The following is a 12,815-nucleotide window of genomic DNA, read 5'->3' as shown; positions in this document are numbered from 1 at the left end:
TTAAAAAAAAAAATCACCTACAAACTCTCTCAGGGCTTTGTCAGGAAACTTTAAAAAACAAGACCACCCAACCCTGCCAAGTCTCTCAATGACATATGCCTTGTTCGATTAAAGCAGAACTGCCAACGAAAAGTAAGTCCAATCGACTCAGGCTGGCTCCGGTTTCGTTGAAATCAGAAATAAACCTTTTTTTTTTTGAGAGGGGGGAGCCCTAAGAGACGATTACAAATAGGATCTGGCCGTTGTAGGATTCCTGGAAGGTTTCCCCAGAATGGGGCAAGGGAGTTTTCATCCTCAGTTTAATTCGCCAAGGAGTCGATAGATGCAGATCAGACTGTGGTGTGAACCAGGAGCAGCTCAAGTGGATCTATATCGGCAGAGAGGTCAGAATCGGACCCAGCGAAGCTCTCCCCTACAATCCGCCCCCATTCCTTAAAAGGCACTGAGACCCACGTTAAAAAAAATGGATTTTTGTGAGTTGTCTTTAAAAGAGCAAAAAAGAAACCAGCCGGAATCTTGTGTGGTGCCTAGCCGGGTTCCTCGGGGAGCTTCCTCAGTCGCTGGCTTGGTAGAAATCAAACCCCCTTTCTAGAGAGAGCCTTGAAATCCTGTCCCCCCAGGGAGAGCACAAACTGACTTACCAGGTCCAGCGAATCCTTCCCCTTCGCCTCCTTTACACTGCGCGCAGCCGGAACGGCTCGGGCCCCCAAAAAGAAACTATATCCCGGTAAAGCACGTGATCCAATCCGGCTCCGAATCGTCCCCCAAGGCAAATAAATCCGGGGCTAGTCCAGAGCTCGCACAACAAGGGGAAAATCCAGCTCCCTTCCCAGCCTAGGTCTCGGGCTTTTGACGCCGCTCTGGGGGAGGGCAGCCTTAGTCTTTAGCGTTGGGGAGGCGCTGGAGAAGTTTTATTCCTCTCCCCCCTGCGCGCACTCTCGCCTGGGTGGAGCCCGAGCGAGGAGCAGCAGCCAGCCTCGGAAAGCCTCCCAGCCTTGCCGAGTCAGCAGTGAGCTTGGAGGTGACGCAACTCCCACACCTGCCCCGCAGCGCCGGAGCGCGCCAGCCCCTCTCCAGTAACTCTTTCACAACCCGCGCGGCCCCTGCGGTTCCCCGTTCCGCCTTCCAGTAAAGCGCCGCCGCTGCTGGCTCGCAGCTCGCCTCCTTGCTACCCACGCCGCAGGGGCGGCCGGCGGGCCCCGGTGCTAGGCGCTGTACATAAACCGAGCGGAGAGGATTCGCCCTGAAACGTGTATCAGCTGAATAGAGACGAAGGAGGATCAGGGGAAACTGAGGCACAGAGCGGGGAAGTGACTTGCCTGTGGTCTCACAGGCACAGAGTGGCAGAGGTAGGAGCTGACCAGGGGTCTCCCGGCTCAGTGCCTTAAAAGAGGCCCATCCCACAGCCAGGGGTTCTCAACCTGTTTACCATTATGAGCCGAATAGGCATCCACACACTATCTCAATGGTTCTCAAACTTTTGTACTGGTGACCCCTTTCACGCAGCAAGCCTCTGAGTCCGACCCCCCCCCCAATAAATTAAAAACACTTTTTGATACATTTAACACCATTATAAATGGTGAGGGCAGAGCGGGGTTTGGGGTGGAAGTTGACAGCTTGCGACCCCCCCCCCATGTAGTAACCCCTGCACTATATTATATATATACATATGACCTGTATGGCCCTGAGGAGGTCACAGAGGCCGCAGCTGTGTGCGGATTGGGCTGCAAGCAGCCCACGGCCGTGGGATGAGAACCCTGCTACAGCTCTTTCAGTTTCCTGCTTTCTCATCATAACTTACCTTTAAAGGGACAGTCAGCTCAGCTAGGGCAGGGGAAAAAAGACCTTTCGTGGCTCTAAGGCCAGTAGAAGTGTTGCTACGTTTGGTCTGGCTAATAAAGCAAAGCAGGTGTTAGATCAAAGCCCACACACACATCTATGCCCTACGACCTGAGACCCGCTGCAGCTTTGGGGAACAGACAGGGGCTGGCACTTTCAGAGGCCTCACCCACTCATCTCCTTGCTGAAGGAGGCATAGAGCTTCACAGTGTGCCCCCACCCTCTTTTTGGCAGTGATCAGCTGTGAAATAGTTCACAGCCTTGCCCTGGAAATGGTCACTGTCAGATTTCAGGGCTCATGCCCCTTGGGATGGCATGAGGTAGTCCACCCTTCTCCTAGGACTCAGGAGACATCTCCATCTGGGTTACACGCAGTTCTTGTATTGAAGAGTTTTCTCTGTAACCATAAGGGCTAGGGACTTGTTATTTTTATTTTAATAAAGGCCCAGATTCTGGAGCACTAGCTGGCAGAAGCTAGGAGAAAGTAGCATTGCCCCAAACAATCACCTAGCCCTAGTGCAGGTGACCCAGAAAGTGAAACTGACTAGAAACAAACATGAAACTGACTAGCCTGGCTTTATGATGCCCTAAGTGAAATGCAAAAGTAAACAAACCGCAGCACTAGGGGAAAGCAAATCAGATTGTGAAATATATTTAAGGCTGAAGAATCTAACATCCTGTGCTAATGTAAGTCGTATTGAATTACACCTTGTAGCCCAAGTCATGGCCTGGGACCGCAGTGTGCGAGGCACTGTACAAACACAGAACAAAGAGATGGTCCCTGCCCCTCAGAGCCTAAGGGACAGGAGTGGATACAGACAGGGGAGCACAAGAAAACAAAAACCGTTGCTTTGGGATTTTTTTTAATCTGGTTTTAACATTATCCTGTCCCTTTAGTACAAGGCTCCCTACCTACGATGGCTAATGCGGGGACGGGGAGCGGACTCATCTTAAATGAGGCAATCTCACATTGCCGTGGAGATAGGAGGCTGAAAGCAGCGTTTCTGCCTGGAGCAGGGGAGAGTTTACCTGCATGGGCCTGCAGCGTCCCTTTGTGCAGCCCTTAAAAACTGGTGTCCTGGCAAACGGACCTTAGGAGACGGTTGTTTGCAGCATTGTTGTAGCTGTGTTAGTCCTGGGATATTAGAGAGACAAGGTGGGGGAGGGAATATCTTTGATTAGACCAACTTCTGAGTTGAGCTTTCCAGCTCCACTGAGCTCTTCTGCAGGCCTGGGAAAGGCACCCAGAGTCTGTGTCCCAGCTCCAGGTCACGGCTGGCCTCTGCCCCTTTTCTGTCCGCCCACCCCCCCAAAAAAACCCTGGTGTGTCTGCCTAAAGGATGCCAAGCAGCTGGGGCAGGGGATTTGTGAGGGCAGGGGCAAGGAATCCCGGGCCAGACGGAGCAGAATGCATTTTCCCTACAGCGCCGTCCACAACCCAGATTTCCCAGAGGCTCTCAGATGCCTCCCCCACCCCCACAGGATCTCTGGATTTCCCCTGTGAAAGCGGTAAACTGGGGCAGCGCAGGGTTGGGGGGAGGGGAAGCTGTCTGTTCTATCTGTAAATGGTAGGTGCTCCTAGGTTACTAGGGATGGAGAATCGGGTCCTTTGTCCACAGAAGAGCAGTTCTCAAGATCCCCCACATCCACAGACTCTCCCAGCCTCCCAATATGCCCATTTCTGCATTCTAGTGTCAGGATTTCTCAAGTGCTCCCCCACTTCCATTGTTCTCAGTAGGAGAGGTAGGGACAGGGGGAGATTGTCTATTGTTCTCAATGGGGGAGGGGATTCTCCATAATTTTTGGTAGGCGCTTCTGAGTGCTCGGTGCTGATGGAAACCTGGCACCTGAACCCATCTCTCTTGGGGGCCTCATGTAGACTCCCCCAGGATAATAGGGGATGAGGTTACCCACCTTCCTCCCACTAATACCTTAGACAGCTGGAATCAATTGTAGGTTAGCAGGTGCCAAGGCAAAGCCTGGGGCGTGGGAGCCCTAAGATATAGCCTCAGACAAAGTCTAGAAGTTCAGTGTGAGGGAGAATTGGGGGGCGGCATTTGCTTTGGGAATCTTCCTCTGGTCTTGTGCCCCCTCTGGGTGTTGCGTTTTCCAGCTTTTCTCTGCAGCCACAAGGGCGAGAGACTTTGCTCTTTTCTTTTTTTAACTAGGAACTGAGCTTCTCCCATCACCCCATGACTCCAGAAGCTGGGGCTTTAGGAAAAACCCAGAGACTACAGCCTGACGCAAGAGGTGACAGCAGGGAGAAGCCAGGATTCCCATCAACCCAGGGTTTTGTGTGTTTAGTTGATTGCGTTGCTCTGGGAATCCTCATTAACGAATAAAGACAGACTGGGGCATATTGCCTGTACTGTGTCAGAGGCGTTCGAGGGGGAAGTTCTTCAACCTGCCTATGGCTGAGGAGCTTTGGGAGAGAGAGACTCTCAGAGGAGCAAATGCCGACAGAGATCCCGTTGGCGGCTGCACGAAAGCCGCCTGCAATCTGATTATTTGACCCCGGCCAGGGATTACTCCCATCTGCAGCGCGCTGGCCACACGAAGCCAGCAGATTATGCAACCCCCTTCGCCAGAATCCATGGGGCTGAGCTCGCAGTGGGGAGTGGGTGCCCCCCACAGCACCCCCAAGCACTTCGAGCACTTCCCAGAGCGCCCCAGTATGTCTCTGGGGCATGGTCTCTTAAGGAGTTCTCCTGGCACAAAGGTCCCCGATTGTATGATCTTTAAAGAGTCTGTTTGGGCTGGGAGTTCCTCTGACACTCCCATATCTTTAGGGGGTGCCTGAGAACCCAGCCCCCTGAAGGGGGGCGGGGTGGAATCCCAGCGCTCACTGTTTTGGGGAGGGTCCCATAAATGGTAGGGCATCCAAGCTCTTTTGTTTTGAAAGAGCTAATCCTGGCTGATCTCAGCCTTGCCAACCCTGGTGATTTGATCAGGCATCTCGATGTATTTCCCTGAAGCCCCAACTCTAGGAGTCAGGGGGTGAGGGGGGAATCAAGGTTTCATTAAAAAAACAGCAACCCACAGAACCAGTTTCTAGCCCTCTTGGCTGCAGAGAAACGCTGGGAAACATGACCTGAGGGCAACACGCCATGTGCTGAACCCAGAAGGCAATGGCGGGGAAAAACCCCAATGTCAGTTAGTTAAAAAACCCTCCTGATTCTTAAGTCAAATCACATTATTTGGTCAGGCCCAGTTCTGGGCGTTGGCGATGCAGCTGATGTGCAAAGGGGCCAGTCTCACTGTGCTGGCGTCAGACTAGCCCCAGGGTGGGTACAGAGAGGGCACCAGCAGGGCAAGCGCTGTCTCACACACACCTGGTGGGGCATCCCCCGCTCTGCAGCTGGACACAGGGCCTGTTCCCAAGCTCATGAAGTTGCTAGGAGTTTTTCCCTGGGCTCTGCACCAGGCCCACAGCCAGCCAGGTTCAGTTCCCAGACGAGGCCCCTGGAGAGACAGGAATGAGGGATTGTGGGGGACGGTCTCACCTCTGGGTCCCCGGGGTGGGGGTGCCCGGTGGGGCGAAGTCAGGGACATGTGAGAGCAGCCAATCCAACACTGGCCCGAATTTCTGTCCCACAGTCATCATTGCAACCCCTCCCCCTTTGAGCCCCTTTAAGGTACTTGCTGTTGGGTCTCATTGCCAACTCCTTAGTCACAGGGGGGAGAAATTACTCTGGTGAGTAGCCCCATTGCAATGCCCTGCGCGACTCAATAGCTCCCATGAGTAACAGGCTGGCAATCTAGGCTCCCACACAGGCCTCTGCTGCCCCGAATCAAATCCTGCCCCAGGCCCCTTCCCTGCCCCAGTAAGCAGTGCCCCCTGGCAGGCCCTGACAGTGGGATGGGGGGTTTATAGCTGCCGTGGGACAGACCAACCATCCCCACTGCCCTGGCTCTCGCGTGCAACGTTTCCAGGGCTGCCAACACCTGTTTGCGTCCGTGGAAATGGCCAGTGTGTTTCCTTGATGTTGGTACCAGGTTTTGGTGGTTCCTAGCAGCGGGACTGGCCTTCCAAGGCCGGCAGTCCCTGTGTTCAGGACCTCCCGCGGGTCCAGAACAGCCAGGGCAGTGCCAGGCCAGGGGGCGTTAAGGGGCTCGACAGGACGGGTGACCCCACAGTGACACCCCCAGCACCTGGCTGTGCAGAGGGCACAGAGCCCCCCATGCCCGGGCAGGGCATTTCCCAGGGCTCTGCACCCCGCCCGTCTGCAGGTGAATTGAGGTCAGGGTCAGGGAGGAACTGGAAGTGAAGTCACTGAGTCAGGATGAATCAACAAGCTAGGGGCTGAAAACAACCCGCAGGCAGAGTGGACGGGGCGGGGGGTCAGAACCCTAACAAAAGTCTACCCCCAACAAGGGGGCTCTGTCCTGAAACACCCGCCACCCCCTGCTCCTTCCCACAGGCAGTTCCCAGATGCCAGGGGATGGGGATCATACCTCCATCCAGGTGACCGTGGCTGAGAGCCAGGAGCCCCCTCCTGACGACTAGCTCCCGTGGACCGGCCTGGCAGAGGGGTTGTCCCAGGCATGGAGTGACAGAGAGCCAGGGCACTGTATTTGAAGAGGAGAGATCGGGGTCAGATGCCCCCAGCAGTACCCGTGCCCCCCGAATGCTGCCCGAGCCGAACTCTCCCTCTCTCAGTCTTTCTCCCGGGGCAGGTGGGGGTGGGCTGTGAATGGGGTGTGAGGAGGTTCTCAGAATGAAGAATATCTGGCCTCAGACCCCAGCAGCTGCTCCCGCCCCGCACCCCGCCCTGGGCACTCACAGCCAGCGGGAGCTTGGGACGCAGGTAGGCACTTGGGAAAGCCGTGGGTGGCGAGCGAGCAGGAGCTGCCAATTCCCAGCCGAGCGAGCGTGGCTGGGCCTGGGGTACCGGGGTGGGAGACGATCATTCACCTTCAAACCTGGAGTCTTTGGGGGCGGAGGGAGCTGGGAAGGCAGCAGGGGTGCCCCACCCCTTCGGGTCCACTGTCTTCAATGGACAGAACCCCATCCCCTCCCACAGGCTCTGGATCCAGCCCGCAGTCCCGGAGGGAAGGGGTGGGCATCTTACGCCTCCCTCTGGAGTGGAGCTCAGCCCCCTTTGGCTAGTGGGGGGGCAGCCATGTGTATAATTGGGGGGGTCTGCTCCCCCTCCCATGGTTGGGGCACCTGGCTCTGTTTGACCCATGGAGGGAGCACCACCCCGCCCTGCCCAGAATAGGGTCTGATGTCACCCCCGCCTCCAGGGACGGCTGAGCCTCCCCCAGGCGCTGCAAGGAACCCCGGGGGCAGGAGCTGGGAGGTATTTTTAGCTCTTCCCTGGTTTGTGTGTCAATTCCCTGCATGGCCGGGATGATGCAGCTCGCGGGAGGGACCCTGGGCTGTGACGTCCCAGAGCCAGTATCTGGGGAGCCGGGTTGGGCTCCCCAGGCTGAGTCACCATAGCGACTCCCTGCCACCGTGGGCTGGGGCGCAGGGCTGCTTGTCACCGCTCCCTCGAGAGGCCGGGGAAGGAAGACGCCAGAGCCAGGCTGGCCGGAGAGCTCGGGGGTGAGCGGGTGCGGCTGACACCAGTTCCTGGTTCTGTGCCCCATACAATGAATCTCAGGCCCGATCTACAGCCCTTCCCCACCCCCACCCAGGCCTGGCCCCTCCCACACAGAGAAGCTAATGCAGCTCCAGCCTGAGCATCAACCCCCACTCAGCCCTAACCCAGCCTCTCCCACACGCAGCCCTGTGAATGCACCTCAAGCCTGACCCACAGGCCCCTGCTATTCCTGGCCTCGGCTCTCCCACACGCAGCCCTGCAAATGCACCTCACTCCTGACTCGCAGCCCCCTGCTAACCCAGCCTTGGGGCCTCACCTGAGCAGCCAGGCGGCAAAACTAGGTGCGACAACAGACAACACCCTCCCTTCCCGCCCCCCGCCAGCAAGGAAACTGGGGCTGGAGCAGCTGGGTTTGCTCCTCCTGTGCCCAAAGTCACCTTCAGAGGCAGGTCTCCGGGGTGACGCCCTGTCCCTTAGAAGCATTTCTGCTCGGACCTGGGGGGCAGGAAACTGATCTCCCCCAGACAGGGGCCGCGCTGCCGTCACGGCTCCAGGGGCAGACCTGTACTTGGATGCATCAGGTCCTGCCTGGCAGCGCAGTGGGGGAGAGGCCAGGGGCTATTCTCAGAGCCATGAGGTCACTGCTCCCATCTGGGAGGCCAAGTTTTCCATCTCCGCTGGCACAGGCCAGGCACCATACGTTCCTCAGTGCGTCTGCTCCCCTTTCAGCTCATTGACTCACAGGCTGAGGTCCTCTGGGGCCAGGGCTCCCCTGTGCTGTGGCAGGGACCTGGGTTCGATTCCCCATCCCGACCAGAGACAGGAGCTCTGGGGGAGCAGCACCCCTCTCAGCAGTGTCTCTTTCTAGCTGATGCCAAGGGAGCTAGGGGAAGGGACACTGGCTGGGCCCCTTGGATGCTGGGTTAAAGGCTGGGGAACTCCTGGGGAAAGGGAATCAAGTGCCCAAGGGGAGGTTGTAGGGTTGACCCTTCAGGGGAGTTTGCCTTTTTGTTCCCAGGCCTTCCCCAGTGGGGATCTCTTGCTGGAGCCCCTCAGTCCTCCTGACCCACAGCCCCGCTGCTGTCCCAGCCCTGGGCTCCCCACACCCCACAGCTCTGCTGATGCGCTTTGGTGCTGACTCAAACCCCACCTCCTGGGACAGTCTTCTGCAGGGTGGTGCCCCTTTAAACAATTAACCCTTACAGCTGCCTCACGTTAACTGTCTCTATCCTTCCCCTGCTCCTGGGACACATGGCAAGACCACTGGAGATCATCCCACTGGCCCCTTTGCTGGGGAGCCCCAGACTGGGTAGCAGAACCCCACAGCAGTACTATTGTATGGGGCTGGGGGCTGCCCCAGGCATAGCATGATAACCACACCCACCCTGGAGAGTGAGCTGGCCTGCCTGGGTGCTGCAACCCCAGAACCTGTGGGTCAGAGGAGGTCTTGGCTCTGGGGTTCGAGCAGCCACCACTGCAGTTTCCGAGGCCCTGACACCAGTGCTGACGGGGGAGTCCGGCCTTCCTTGTCAGCCCAGGAGTGTTATTTGCCAAGGCCAGCCTCCTGCACCCCAGGATCCCAACATGCTTTGAAGACGTGTTAATGTAGCTTCACCCCCACCCCACACACCCATGAGGTGGGGGTCAATAATATTAGCTTTGCTTTACAGATGGGGAAACTGAGGCATGGAGAGTGGGGATGGGGGAGTGACTTGCTCAAGGCCATTCAGTGGGTCACACAGAGGGGAATGGGGCCCAGGAGCCCAGGCTCCCAGTCCTATTCTACCCACTACACCATCCTCCCTCCCAGAGCTGGGAATAGAACCCAGGAGTCCTGATTCCCCACTTGGCCCTGCTCTAACCTCTAGCCCCCATTCCCCTTCCAACCCTGGGAACGGAACCCAGAAGCCCTGACTCCCACCCTCCCCACTCCAGCCATGCGACTGCACCACCCCAGAGAGGAGAGGAGCCCATGCAGCTGCCCAAGGTTAACTTGCTCTAGATCCCACCGGGAACACCCCATCATTTCCAAAGAGGGGGACGGGGACTAGGTATACCCCCCCAAAGCAAGGAAGTCTCAGAGCCACGCTCGCCAGACTCCCGGCAGATGGGTCTGTCTGTCTCTCTCGGGCTGTTTGGCGTCAAACAGCACATCGGCTCTGTGGGCAGGCCTGGCAGATGCTCTCCACCACCCCCCACCCACTCCAGCGCACGCTCCGAACGAGCTCTGCTTCCAGCCAAAGCCCCCAGCCCAGCCTGCCGACCCCTTCCTGAGCGAGCGGCAGGTTAGAAGCACCCAGCAGGAGGCGCTGGGAGGACGTGAGGGGAACACAGATCCGCATGGCAGGGCCAGGCAGAGGCGATGGCTGGGGCTCGTCACAGGCCAAACGCCCTTGGATCCAACCCAGCACCAGTTACCCCAGGAGCGACTTTAGCCCGTGTGGGAGTGGGAGTGGGGCCGTTCCCCTGCAAGCTGGGAAGGGGCCTGTACTATGCATGCGGAGGGACTGCAGGGGGAGCGAGGAGATCCAAGGGGCCAGGGGCTCAGCAAAGGTCTCCAGAGCGCTGACGCCCGTCTCACTTCCTGTATCACAGCCAGGCCCACCCTGGTAACAAAGGACCAAGGATTCAGAGAGTTCAACCCACTTCTCCCGTGGCCAACGGCTCCGCTCCCCGCCCCGTCCCTCTGCCGCAGCCCCAGCCCCGGGGACCAGCTCCCCATTTGCAGCCCTGGCAGACCGAGAGAAACCCAGACAGCGCCAGGGACAGATCAAAGCCGGCCAACCAGCCGCAGGAAGAGTGACGACCATGGATGGAGCGGGAGAGAGATGAGGGCAGAGCCGTGACCCTCCACCCGGTGGGGTTTGGGCAGCACTTGGCCCAGGGGGGCCCCAATCCGCTCCGAAGCCCTTCAATGCTAGCACCGCATAGCGCAAAGGTCACTAAAGCCAGGTACAGCCTAGGGGAGTTCTGTGCACAGCCCTGCCGGTGCCCCTCAGGCCCAACCCGCAGCCCCCTGCTTCTCCAGACCTGCTCCACCCCATAGCCCCGCTGGTGACCTGCAGCCCCCACCGCTATTCCAGCCCTGGGCTCTTCCCAACCCCCCAGCTTTGCAAGTGCCCCTCAATCCCGACCCACAGCCCCCTGCTCATCCAGCCCTGCTCCCCCGCCCCACCATAGCCCTGCTGATGACCTGCAGCCTCTCTACTATTCCAGGCCTGGGCTCCCCCCTCCCACAGCCCTGCCGGGCCCCACAGCTCCCCTGCTAATCCAGTCCAGCCCCTGTTTCCTGGCCAGCCTGCATGGCGGTTTTCGGCAGTTTTCTGATGTGGTTGAAGGTTCAGTTGGGGCGAGACCCATCAAGCTCCCTTCCTCTTTGGCCTTGATACAAACACGCCTGGGGCCCACGGAGAGGAGGTGTCTCTGCACCCCCCCTCAGCCCCATTTCACACAAACCCATTCCTGTGCGGGAGGGGAGGAGCTGGGGCAATCCTCCCCACACCCCAGGGTTCCCTGTACTGGGGCCTCCCCCTGGCTGGGAACCCGGGGCTCCTGCTCGGCTGCTCTGTTGGGTTTGGCAGCTGCAGAAGGATTTTCCTCCTCTTGAGTCATTCTCTGCGGTTGGTTCCCGTAACCCCCCAGCTGCGTTCCTCCCATGGCCCCTGGGACTGGGAATGCCAATCATCCTCCCCAACTCCCCCCCAGCTCTGCCGGAGGCCGCCTGCTCCCAGCTGGGGACGGGGCCCAGGGGACGCCACAGACAGTCGCTCCCATGTGAGAGGAGGGGGCCGGGCCCAGCCAACGGCCCAATGGCCATAGGCCCAGTTGCGGGCACTGCAGAAGCAACGTGGGGGGCCACCCGGATGGCAGGGATGGGGGGAAAGCGTGTAGCCGGAAGGATGCCCAGCGCTTCCAACGCCCGCCAGCGTCGCTTCACTGATGTCAGAGGGTGCTCGGGCCCCTTTGCAGGATCAGGGCCCTACCCGTGGCAGAGGCAGAGACAGGAAGGTGCTGGAGATAGGCACAAGGCCCCCGGGGGGACAAGTTCCCCCAATAGGTGATGCTTAGGGCCCTGTGAACACAGAGGGGCTGGGGCAGGTGGTTACAGCAGGGTTTGTCACGTGGGGGAGGGGAAGAGCCCCTGGCCCAGATCACCCTTTCCGCTGCCCCAACCGCCCCCCCATGCACCCCTCCTCCCCCAAAGGGCAGCGAGGGTGAGGGAATCCCTGGGCAAAGGGCCGCCATGGAGCAGGGGCTAGCTCCCGCCCACGGGGGGATGTGGCTGGTTGGGGACTCGCAGTGTGGGGCTCTGACACACACACTCAGAGCCCAGGCATGCCGCCCGCCCGGGGCTTGCCCAGTGCTCTAATTGGCCTGGGCTCAGGAATGTGCAGCCCTCACCCACCCTGGCCGGGGGCAGGAACGCCAGATGGTTAGTAATGGCAACTCCACAGCAGCTGCTGCCAGCCAGGGGCCGAGGCTTCGCTGTCGTCAGGTGGCTTCGGCGCGCTGGATGCTCCCGGCACACACGTCCCCGCCAGCCACCCCTCCCCTAGGAGCCGGCCGTGACGCGGGCAGGACCATTACGCATCCTCTTGCCTGGGCCCCACGGCGCGGGGGCGGGGGCCTGGCTCTCTCGAGGGAATCCACCTGCGCCCCCCTCCCCTCTCCGAGACGTTGCACTGGGCTGAGCCAGGGAGAATGTGGGGGGGTGCTCAGACGGGGACAAGTGTGGGCCAAAGCCCAGATACCGTGATGATGGGCATGGGGAAGGAGAGAGAGACATACACAGCCCACATACACACACCCACGGCACAAACCCACAGCTCTCGACTAGCAGATACACCCCCCCCATGCGCATGCACCCCCCCCCACAAGCATGCACAAACCCTCACACAAATGTGCACGCACACACACATCTTCACAAACACACACACACACACACACATGTTTAGTCCAGCCTTATTTCCCCTGCCCCTAAAGCTGCCTTCTAGCGGTGCAAATGTCTCGGGGGCCCTGCTTCTGGCAGCAGGGCCCCTTGCGGCGTTGGCCCCAGCCTCTAACAGCATCAGAGGAAGATCATGAGAAACCAAGGGAAAGTTTTCAGAGTAGCAGCCGTGTTAGTCTGTATCCACAGAAAGAACAGCAGGACTTGTGCCACCTTAGAGACTAACAAATTTCTTTGCGCATAAGCTTTCGTGAGCTACAGCTCACTTCATCAGATGCATGCAGTGGAAAATACAGTGGGGAGATTTGTGGTTAATGAGACCGGAGCTGAAGGGTGGATCAGGGCTCAGATGGGCCAGGGGTGTCTCCTCCAGCCCTGTCCCTCCAGACTTCTCCCAACCCCATGTAGAGTGACCAGATGTCTCGATTTTATAGGGACAGTCCTGATATTTGGGGCTTTTTCTTATATAGGTGCCTATT

General features: G+C 58.7%; 1 protein-coding gene and 1 long non-coding RNA gene across 2 annotated transcripts in view; both read right to left on the bottom strand.

Moving 5' to 3' along the window:
* MIDN (midnolin) overlaps positions 1-1,081 on the bottom strand; it is a 31,870-nt gene extending 30,789 nt beyond the window's left edge. The window contains exon 1 of the mRNA XM_073324260.1: positions 642-1,081. The gene's annotated coding sequence lies outside the window, so the exon portion shown is untranslated. The remainder of the gene's footprint in view (positions 1-641) is intronic.
* Positions 1,082-2,595: 1,514 nt separating this feature from the next.
* On the bottom strand, positions 2,596-6,404 carry LOC140903262 (uncharacterized). The gene is made up of 3 exons (XR_012156201.1): positions 6,295-6,404; positions 5,172-5,301; positions 2,596-2,974 (listed from the first exon to the last, which is right to left on the bottom strand). It is a non-coding gene; the product is annotated as an uncharacterized lncRNA (long non-coding RNA).
* Between the last annotated feature and the right edge of the window lie 6,411 nt (positions 6,405-12,815).

Source organism: Lepidochelys kempii, chromosome 25 (assembly GCF_965140265.1).
Source record: "Lepidochelys kempii isolate rLepKem1 chromosome 25, rLepKem1.hap2, whole genome shotgun sequence".
NCBI classification, from domain to species: Eukaryota; Metazoa; Chordata; order Testudines; family Cheloniidae; genus Lepidochelys; species Lepidochelys kempii.
Note: the sequence above shows the minus strand (reverse complement) of the source record. Positions and strands in the feature narration are given on the sequence as shown.